Source organism: Microtus pennsylvanicus, chromosome 2 (assembly GCF_037038515.1).
Source record: "Microtus pennsylvanicus isolate mMicPen1 chromosome 2, mMicPen1.hap1, whole genome shotgun sequence".
Lineage (NCBI taxonomy): Eukaryota > Metazoa > Chordata > Mammalia > Rodentia > Cricetidae > Microtus > Microtus pennsylvanicus.
This window is the reverse complement of record NC_134580.1, coordinates 66,962,691-66,974,414: the sequence shown is the minus strand read 5'-3', so window position 1 is coordinate 66,974,414 and position 11,724 is coordinate 66,962,691. Positions and strand designations below refer to the sequence as shown.

The window sequence follows — 11,724 nt, the reverse complement described above, 5'->3', positions numbered from 1 at the left end:
TGGCTTTGTTTGCAGTACTACCTGAAGGAGGAAATGTGAGAAACTGTAAATTATAATTTTATAAATAGAATAGGAGAATCTCCTAGTAATGAAAATCTATTTTACTGCAGCATTGAAACTGACTTTAATGTAAGTAGTGTGAGAGAAGGAAGTTCTATACACAATCAATAATCTGAAATTTATAAATTAGTTTGAATTATGACTTAACACCTGTAGCAAAAGTTTTTATCAAAACTCAAAAGAAAATAAGGTTTGATGGATTTTAAAAGGGGATATTAGGGCTTGGAGAGATGACTCATCAGTTAAGAGCACTTGCTATTATTTCAAAAGACCCTAGTTTTGTTCTTAACCTCCATTCAAGTAGCTTAAAATAGCATAGAGTTCTAGCTCCCCAAAGTCAAATGACACCTCTTGGTTTCCATAAATTTCCACAAACATGAAACATGAACTTAATCTCAAGAACACATACAAGTAATTTTTAAATGAACCTTTAAAAAGAGAATATTTTTACAAACTGTTGATGACATTTAAATTAACACATTCATTAAAGAAAAAAGTATGGAAAGTTTTCAAAAACTGAAGTACAGTATAAATTTGCAGCACAGTATAGGTGTGCTTGTCTAACAATTTATTTCTTTATATTGGCTTTATCCTTAATAGTATAATACAAAAAAGAAGTGGGGTGGGGTATTAAGTATAAAAAAGAAGACAAGAGAAGAGATGCAAATGATTAAAAGAGAAATACCATATAATATAAAAATTCTCACCTTAAGGGTATATAAACAGAAGAAAACATTATATGAACATGTTTCCCATTTTGTTGTACTATTACTCTTAAAAATTAATATTATGGTGAACAACCTTTGTTCATTTAACATTTGTAGACACGTTAATTGTAAAGGCACAGATATAAAAACAAAAAAATGTAAGAATCCTTTTATCATAATCCTGTGAAATGATTTGTATTATTTGTAGTTTTATTTTATTTAGAGAAGAAACAGCATAGCAGACATCATCTTTTCTTTATATTCAGGAACCGTGATTAATCAGCTATGTGCTGTCTACCATTTGAAAAGATGCTGAGCAGTCAACCTTGAGTTTTCTTTTTGTTAAACAAATTAAAATGGTTACTTCAGTGAAGTTATAGGAATGAAACACAGATCACAGTCATGCATTCAGTAAGGACTGGGCAGGACAGAGTGAGGCAGACATAAATATCTTATCATGTCCACAATAGTTAAGAGCTACATTTGTGGATATTTAATTAATTCTAACATAAAAATGCATTTCTTCCTCTTGCTCATAGCAGTGACCAATTCATGAGATTACTCAAAAACATTAATGAATATGAATAAGCAGAGGGCATCACACTACCATGGCCAAATATGTTTCAAAATGTACTACTCGTCTCCCATTAATGAATACATTACATTATTCACATCATTTCAACAAGAATACAACACAACATATCAAATGTGAAATTGGTGCATTTGTTCTCATAGAACATCATATATATGTTTAGTACTCAATAAAAATTGAATTCATTGGTTCATTTCTCAAACAGCAACCTCTATACAGCTCAATTTACATCTGTCTTCTCATTAGTGCATACCAAAGTTTAGACTCTGAAAACCTAGAAAATGAGGGAAAAATAAATACATATTTGATGAAATTTGAAAATTCTCTATGTTTTTTAAAACTACAAAATAGACATGATTATATAATATTAAAGATTGGATAGAATTATGAAATGATAAAGAAAATGAACTGTAATCTTTTCTTTAGGAATTCTAACTCTGCCCTAAGCCTGTCTTAAGCATACTTCCTCTGGTTCTCAGGGCTTCCTTACTCTTTCTTTAAAGTTCTTTTCCCTTCATGTACTTGATTTCCATGTCACCTTAACTAATTCTCTCTCTCTCTTTTTCTCTCCTTCACATTCTTACCTTCTTTCTCAGTCTCTATCTTTCTTCTGCCCCTCTCTCTCCTTCCTCCCCTAAAGTACTGCTGAGATTTAAAAAATTGTCTTCCCTGGGGTAATTTTCTTCCAAACACTAAATTATTCTCACTCTTCAAAAAGCAGTAATAAAGGGATAAATAAGAATGAAGAAAAAATCTAAATCTAGGTCATGTAGAATGTTCATAGGAAGACTATGAAATTTGAAAAGTTGGTGTATAATAGGGATAGAAAATTGAGAAAGCTTACTGTAAAATAGGCAAAAATATTTAAATTATGAACTTATTCCCCACAGTTGAATCTGTCTGTATTTTCACTATGCTTATATTTTCAAAGCATTCCTAAATCCAAAGAAACCTAAATCATGAGATTTGTTCTAATAACACAGTTTCCGTAAGATCATCTTATCCTTCATCAAGATTTGTATTACATAGTATTATCTATTTAAAAACTGAAAAAAGTTTTTCAAATATGGTTGGCCTAATTTAAGACATGACTACATTTATTTAATAGTTTGGGAGATATAAATAGCTCTGTATCTTATTCAAATACATAATTAGGTAAAAGTCACCTCATACATCTTTAGTCTTCCTAATAAGAACACTGATCAGAATGAAATTAATTCAAACATTCAAACTTTATATTTTATACCACAGATGAAAGCGAGAAAATAATTAAATCTTTTATATTTTAAATACTATTTTGTTCTGAAATTAAAATGACATTTTGTCACAACATATATTTTCAACATTGAGGCTTTTGTTGTCATGTTAAAATTTACTTCTGGTCAGGTTTTTATAACACTCTTCCAATCTGAGAAGCATGAAAATCTCTCACAAATTTGCATCTGTTTTACAGAACATCCATCAAACATTTTGTAGAAGGTGAGTTGTTCACACTCAACCTATTTTTAAAAGTAAGAAAACAGAAAACCGCAAATGATTATAAGTATCATTGGTATTTCATTAGTTACCAGTTTGTAGGTATTATATCATTCATTCAACCAGTTATAAGCGGACAAAGAATGATTAATTATATTTCTACATAAAGTTAGTAGAAAATGTTGCAAGGTTGTTTGACTTCTCAAGGCCATTTACAATGTGGTTTTAGCTCATAGGCAGTCGGTAACTTAGCCTTTGCCAATACTTCAGTTGCTGTTAATCAGCTATCCTCATGTGCGTTAAATTCCTTTTCCTTACTTCTCTCTACTTTGCTGGTCTTCCTCAAGCCCTTTAGGATGTGACTCTTGTTCACAGTAATTCCAAGCACAAATTTGCATCTAAGAATTAGCCACCCACGGATTGCTAAGTTTAATTTCAGCCATGCATTTTACCTGAATGATAACAACATCATCTTAGCAGAGTCAAGATTCTCTGTGTGCCCTCACATAAAATGCCACATGGAATCTTCCATTAGGGAGATAAGAAGCTAATTATATGTACCTCAAGAGGCCACAGACAAGGTATACTCTAAAAACATAGCAATTTAAAAGCATCATGTGGTTATAGAATCCTTTTCTCTAGAGTATTGTGTTTTGGTCTATTTGACCACAGAATTTCTGTAGCTCACAGTATAATATTAAGGAGAAGAACAAAAGAAACCAGGGTTATTATGGTATCATTAAACTACATGAATTTGAAAGTTTAAAAGTTAACATGGTGGCAAACACCTTTAATCTCAGAAATCATAAGGCAGAATCAGGTAGATCTCAGTGTGTTTTAAGCCAGCCTTAAATAGTGACTTTCAAAACATTTAGAGCTACATAGTGAGATCCTGCTCAGTGTAGAAAATTTTCACTGCTATTATTCTTTAATAATAGATAAATATTCTCTCAAAGTATACCTAACATCACAGAGTTAAATCAAACAAATATTTTAATTATAGTGTAGTTTAAGAAGAAGAATTTGTGTGAAGTCCTCATTTTCAGTAAAACTGTGACCTATAACTACAATGTCACAATATCTATTAACTAAGAATAACAAAGAAACAATGCTCCACACATGTCAATTCCTACAACCCCCTGAAAGAATGTTGCTACTATATAAGAAGAGTTTCACAGTTTATACAAAGAACAGACGGTAGAACATCATCTAATAAACTGTTTTACAAGTAAATAAGCATGAATGTGGACAAAAATAGATTTATTTCCAATGAGTACCACAGCACAGTAAGGGTGTAGGAACAGTGAACTATACTGTGATTTGATTTTCTACAACTTGTAAGGAAATGGCTGCAACAAAGAATGGCGTACTCGTATCAAGGGTGTGGACTGCTGCTTAATAAATCCACAAATACGAGAGAAAAGGAAAATGGGTGTAACTGGAGCGGTGAAATATTTGTAACTTTTGTCTTCTTAAATCTGAGAGATGAACAGAGTTGGGAAAATAATATCAAATTAGGAAAGCATTGGGCCATATAATGAGTAGTTATGTCATTGCCAGATGTTTTCATAAGATTTGTTCTAATAACACAGTTTCCGTAAGATCATCTTATCCTTCATCAGGATTTGTATTACATAGTATTATCTATTTAAAAACTGAAAAAAGTTTCACTTAAATAACCATCTATCTTGACATGATACATTTTATATGTATCATTATTTGTTTACAATGTATGAAAATCACTTATCAGAGATTGTTAAAAGAACACCAAAACAATCCCTAAATTCTAAAACTCATGTTTCCAGTCCCCACTCTAAATTAGAGTCCAAATTGCATCCACATAATTGGCAGATTTCTTTATTAGATATTTTTCAGTGGACAGTCTCTTCCACGTTAGGCCAGCAATGTATGTGTATACATTCACAATACAGGTTTATGTTTTCTTCTCCACAATGGGGAAAATACTGCCTTGTATATGCACACACACACACACACACACACACACACAGAGAGAGAGAGAGAGAGAGAGAGAGAGAGAGAGAGAGAAAATGTACATTATGATTGGTTTTAATGTCAATTTGCCACAAATTAGAATCACCTAAGTAGGGAGAAGACTCTCCTGAAAAATTGTCCTGAGGTCTTGTAGATATAGATGTCATCTCCTTCTTTCTTTTACTTAGGAAAGCCATCTAAAATTGTTCATGTGTATGTGTGTGTTTGTGTGTGTGTGTTCAGGATAAGAACACTGTGACACTCTATACTGCAATTTAATCTTTTATTCTACAAAATTTACATATTATTTTCCTGCTCCAGAGCAACCATAAAATGCATAGCATTGACAAGTAATACTTCATCTCCAAACCCACAAATCCCAGGCAACTTCAGCAACATCATGAGACATGGACTACAACTGCATAGAACAAACCAAGAGATGAGTGACCAACATTTCAGCTGGTCAGCCCAGTATCTATGCCCTAGGCAAAACATGGGCACTTTCCACACCTCAGCTACAAGGGCAAACCTCCTATAGGCAGGGTACCCAAGCACTACCTATCAGGTCCTGCAATCTATGTGTTCCATTTCAATCACAAGCCTACTCATCTCCTGTGACCTCAGAAGCCCCCTGAGATACAGACTGTGATTGCACAGAACTGACCATAAGTGAGTGACCAGCAGCAAACAGACTGCAACTACACAGAGTGAACCAAGGGCCACTCCCTAAAACAAACAGTAGCTGCACAGATTGGCCCAAGACAGGATGACTGAGACACAGACACCAACTGCAAAAATTGAACTAAGAGTCAAAGACACTGCCTGTACAAATTGGACTAACAGAAGGGTAAACACCAATGCAAGAATATATTCAACAACCTGAAGAGCAATCTGGTACCAACAGAACCTTGTAGTCCTACAAAGGAAAACCTAGACATCCAAAGCCAGAAAAAGCAAAAGAAATACAATTATCAGTCAAAGAAAACATTAAGGGAAACAATGTCATAACACAAAAATCCAGGAAATTTGGGACATCATTAAAAGACCAAACACAAGAATAATAGGTATAGAAGGAGAAGAATAGCAGCTCAAAGTCACAGAAAATATATTCAACAAAATCATAGAAAAAAACTGTACCAACGAGAAGAAGGAAATACCTATGAAAATACAAAAAACATACAGAACACTAAATAGAATGGATCCAAAAAATTCATTCATCACATAAAAATCAAAACATAAAATATATAAAATAAAGAAACAACTGTAAAGGAAAGGCTAAGTAATATATAAAGGCAGACCCATCAAAATAACACCTGACTTATCAATGTAGATCTGAAAGCTAGAATGTCCTGACAGGTATTATACAGACACTAAAAACCATGGATGCCAAACCAGACTACTATACCCAGCAAAACTTTCAATCACCATAGATGGAGAAAACAAGATAGTCTATGACAAAACAAGATTTAAACAATACACATCCACAAATCCAGTCCTACATAAAGTACTAGAGGGAAAAATTCCAACCCAAGGAAGTTAGCTTTACCCATGAAAGCACAGGCAACAGCAAATCCTAAAGAAGAGAAACACGCACATACCGCGGCCAAAGGTAACAGGAATTAACAATCACTGGTGATTAATATTCCTTAATATGAATGGACTCAACTTGTTTATAAAAAGATACAGACTAACAGAATGGATATGAAAATAGAACCCAACCTTCTGCTATTTACAAGAAACACATCTCAACTGAAAAAACACATATTTCCTATGAGTAAAGCATTAGAAAAAGACTTTCCAAGCAAAAGACCCTAAGAAGCGAGCTGGTACAGCTATGCTAATGTCTCACAAGATAGACTTCAAATTAAGATCAATCAAAAGCAATGAAGAAGGACACTTAATATTTATTACAGGAAAAATCCATTAAGATGAAGTCTCAATCCTAAATATTTATGCCACCGAAACAAGGGCACCCACATTTGTAAAAGAAGTATTACAAAAGCTTAATTTGCACATTAACCCATACAAGCTAATAATGGGAGATTTCAACACCCCATCTTACTAATACACATGTCTGCCAGACTGACAATTAACAAAAAAACAAGGGAACTGTGAGATGTTATGAGTCAAATTGAAGGCAAAAATCAATAAAATAAAAGCAAAGAGAACAATATAAAGATTCAATGAAACAAAGAGTTGGCTCCTTGTTTCAACAAAATAAAGAAACACTTTAAAGTCAATAAAATAGACAAACTCTCATCTAAACTAATGAAAAGTCAGAAAAAGAATATACATATTAACAAAATCAGAAATGAAGAGGGGCATAACATCAGACACTGAGAAAATTCAGACTCATCAGATCACACTTCAAAAATCTGTACTCAACAAAATTGGAAAATTTAACAGAAAGGGTTAAAAAATGATAAGTTCCGTATACCAAAATTAAATCGAGACAAGAAAAACAATTTAAATAAACCTATAACCCAAAGGAAATAGAAATAGCCATTAAAAGTCTCCCATCCACAAAAAGCCCAGGACCAGATGACTTCAACACAGAATTATACCAAAATTTTGAGTAAGGACTAATTTCAAAAGTCTTCAAATTGTTCCATGGAATAGGAACAGAAGAAGCATCCCCAAACACTACTACTGCTAAAACCAAACCACACAAAGATGCACCTAAAATAGAGAACTAGAGCCCACTCTCACTTACAAATATAGCAGCTGGCCTGGGTATGAAAAAGCATGGGATAAATCCGGACTAGCTGAACATAGCGGACAATGAGGAATACTGAGAACTCAAGAACAATCGCAGTGGGTTTTTGATCCTACTGCACGTACTGGCTTTGGGGGAGCCTAGGCAGTTTGGATGCTCACCTTACGAGACCTGGATAGAGGTGGGCGGTCCTTGGGCTTCCCACAGGTCAGGGAACCCTGATTGCTTTTTGAGCAGATGAGGGAGGGGGACTTGATCGGGGGAGGGGGAGGGAAATGGGAGGCTGTTGAGGGGAGGAGGCAGAAATCCTTAATAAATAAATAAATTAAAAAAAATATTGATGCAAAAATACTTAGTAAACAGACAAACAGAATCCAAAACTGCATCAAAAAAGACCACAATGATCAAGTAGACTTCATCCCAGATATGCAGGATTGGCTCAATATCTGAAAATCTATCAATATAATCAACCATATCAAGAAACTGAAAGGAAAAAAAACACAAGATCATCTCATTAGACGCCAAAAATGCCTTTGACAAAATTCAACACCCCTTATAGTAGCGATCTTGGAGAGATCAGGAATACAAGAAATATATCTAAACATTATGAAAGCAATATTTAAAACCCAAAAAATTAACAGAAAAATTAAATGGAAAGAAATTCAAAGTGATTCCATTAAAATCAGGCACATGAAAAGGCTCTCCATTTCTATTCAATATAGTACTTGAAGTTCTAGTTAGAGCAAAAACAGCAAAAGGAGATTCAAGAGGATAAAAATTAAAAAGGAAGAAGTCAAACTTTCTCTATGATGAGATAGGATAAGTTTATGTAAGTGACCCAAAAAACTCTATCTGGAAACTCCTTTTTTTGTTTTTATAGGTCACTGAGGCTTTTATTCTGCATGTAGAACCGCTGGGGCAGGGGTCTTTCCTGTGGCCACCCTAGAGATTACACTGGGCTCCAGACACTAGCTTGGAAGTGAGGTGACAATGATTCGGACCAGTCACATGATTACAAAGCTGGGGTTTCCAGCAGGGCTCCAGGTGGTCTGGCGTACTGAAGAAGACTAAGGAAGCAGTGGCATGGGAGGGGCAAGCACTGGGCCGGCCTTGAGCTGCCTTGATGACATCAGGGACGGGGACTAAGCAGCTGGTGGCTCCAGGGATCTGCATCCACTTTACTTAGCCAGGGGGTTCCTGAAGCACCTGCCGGCAAACTTGGCCTTGCTGCCCAGCTCTTCCTCGATTCTAAGAATCTGGTTGTACTTGGCCAGGCGCTCGGATCGGCAAGGGGCACCAGTCTTGATCTGTCCAGTGCAGAGCCCCACTACCAGGTCAGCGATGAAAGTATCCTCGGTCTCCCCAGAGCGATGGGACACCATGACGCCCCAACCATTGGATAGGGCCAGCTTACACGCCTACAGAGACTCAGTCACGGAGCCAATCTGGTTCACTTTGAGCAGGAGGCACTTGCAGGACTTCTCACTGACAGCCTTGGCAACCCTCTTAGGGTTGGTCACTGTGAGATCGTCCCCAACCACCTGGATGCCTGAGCTGGCAGTGAACTTCTTCCAGGTTTCCCAGTCATCCTGGTCAAAAGGGTCCTCGATGGACACCACTGGATACTCCCGGATGAAGGACTTGTACAGGTCAGCCAGCTGGTCAGGGGTGATGCTGGCGTCATCAGGAGACATGAAGTCCAGGTCGTACTTCCCGTACCTGAAGAACTCAGAGGCGGCCACGTCCATGCAGATGACAACCTGTTCAGTGTAGCCAGCCTTTCCAATTGCGTTCTTCAGCAGTTCCAGAGCTTCTTTGTTCTCCAGGATGTTAGGCTCAAACCCGCCCTCGTCACCCACATTGGTGGCATCCTTCCCATATTTCTCCTTGATGACAATCTTCAGGTTGTGATAAACCTCTGCCCCAATGCGCATGGCTTCGCGGAAACTGGACGCCCCCACAGGGAGGATCATGAACTCCTGCATGGCGAGCTTGTTGCCAGCGTGAGACCCGCCGTTGATGACATTGAAAGCTGGGACTGGCAGGATGACTTCAGCATTGCCAGCCAAGTCAGCGATGTGGCGGTAGAGGGGCACCTCCTTTACTGCAGCACCAGTTTTGCAGACAGCCAGGGACACTCCCAGGATGGCATTGGCACCGAATTTGGATTTATTCTCGGTGCCGTCCATCTCGATCATCAGCTTGTCGATCTTCTCCTGCTCCCCCACATTCAGTTTCTTGCTAACCAGTGCAGGTGCGATAGTTTTATTGATGTGCTCAACAGCCTTTGAGACACCCTTCCCCAAGTAGCGGGTCTTAGCATTGTCACGGAGTTCCAGGGCCTCATAGATGCCAGTGGAGGCACCGCTGGGCACTGCAGCCCGGAAGAGACCTTTTGAGGTGTAGAGATCTACCTCAACAGTGGGACTCCCATGGGAGTCAAAGATCTCTCGGGCGTGGACCTTGAGAATAGACATGACTTGTTTCTGGCAGTCGGCAGTGCCATAGAGGAAGAACGCAGAGGTTCCTGCACACACCCTGGAGAGCATTCAGGAGAGTCGTGCCTGCGACCCGGGAGCTGAGCTGCTGGAAACTCCTATAGTTGATACTTCAGTAATGTGGAGGGATACAAGATTACCTCTAAAAAAAAATCAGAATCCATACTACATACAAATGATAAATGGGCCAGGAAAGAAATCAGAGAAACATCAGCCTTTAAAATACCCACAAATAACATAAAATATCTTTGCTTAACTCTAGGTAAATACGTGAAAGGCCTGTATGATAAGAACTTTAAGTCTCTAAGAAAGAAATTTAAGAAGATATCAGGGAGAACTAAACTGAATGCTGAGAGAAAGAAGGAGGCTTCTCAAAGATGCTATGTAGCCCCACAAGGAACAGACAATGCCAGAATCATTTGAGTAATCGACAGCCATGTGGCGATACACAATGGGTTATATTAAGTTTTAAGACTTAGCCAATAAGAAGCTAGAGTTAATGGATCAAGCAGTGATTTAAATGAGACAGTTTCTGTGTGATTATTTCAGTTCTGGGTAGCCAGGAAAAACAAGCGCCAACAATCCAGCAACTGATGGAACCAGATGGAGAGATCTACAGCCACGCACCAGGCCAAACTCTGAGAATCCAATTGAAGAGAGGGATGAGGGAATATATGGGCAAGAGAGGTCAAGATCATGATAGAGAAATCTACAGACATCTCGACCATGCCCGTGGAAATTCATGAACCCCGGACCAAAAGCTGTGTAACTGACATGGGACCAAACTAGGCCCTCCCTACCTCAGAGACAGGGGTGAAAATTGGACTATATGTGAGGCACCTGGCAGTAGGATCAGGATCTATCCCTGGTGCATGAGCAAGCTTATTAGAGCACATTCCCTATGGTGGGATGCTATGCTCAGCCTTAATGCAGGGTGTGGGGGAGGGGCTTAGTCCTGCCCCAACTTAATGTGCCAGACTTTGTTAACTTTCCATGGGAACCCTTACACATTGGGAGGAGTGGATGGGGTTTGATCTGACAGGGATATTTGAGGTGAGAACTATGGATGGAATAAAAAATTAAATTAAAAAAATTAAAGAAGGAAAAATGCATAAGTTCTTAAAACTTGCTCAAGCAAGATGGTTGCAACACACACCTTTAATCTCAGCACACAGAAAGCAGAGGCAGGCAAATCTCTGAGAACACCAAGCCAGCCTGTTCTACAGATTGAGTTCCAGGACAGCCAAAGTTACACTACGAATCCCTGTCTTAAAAAAACCTAAAGAAATGAACAAATAACAAACAAATAAAAGAATTGTACAACAAAATGATAATTATGTGTGAAATTGGAAACCTTGCCTGCTACTCAGGGAAGGAAATTCATGTATCTTGAGGAAAAACCAACAACTGCCACTTTATTAAGCCAGCGTTATCTCTAACTGCATTCTAAATATTTGTCCTTATACACACAGATAAGTGATGTCCTTATCATCCTCATCAAGGAAGCTCCTCTTTGAAATGGATAAAGACCATTATTGAAACAAAACAACTCCCACGCTTCAGGTTCAGGAGTAATTGTAGAAGAGGTCAGAAAGATTGTAAAAGTCAGAGGGCAGGGAGTTTGCTAGGAGATTGTGACCTCTAGTAATGTCAGAAGTTGTAATCATAAAGTCTCAGCATGAT

At 37.6% G+C, this 11,724-nt stretch overlaps 1 pseudogene; it reads right to left on the bottom strand.

Moving 5' to 3' along the window:
- Nucleotides 1–8,420: 8,420 nt before the first annotated feature.
- Nucleotides 8,421–10,020, bottom strand: LOC142844856 (alpha-enolase pseudogene; annotated as a pseudogene).
- Between the last annotated feature and the right edge of the window lie 1,704 nt (nt 10,021–11,724).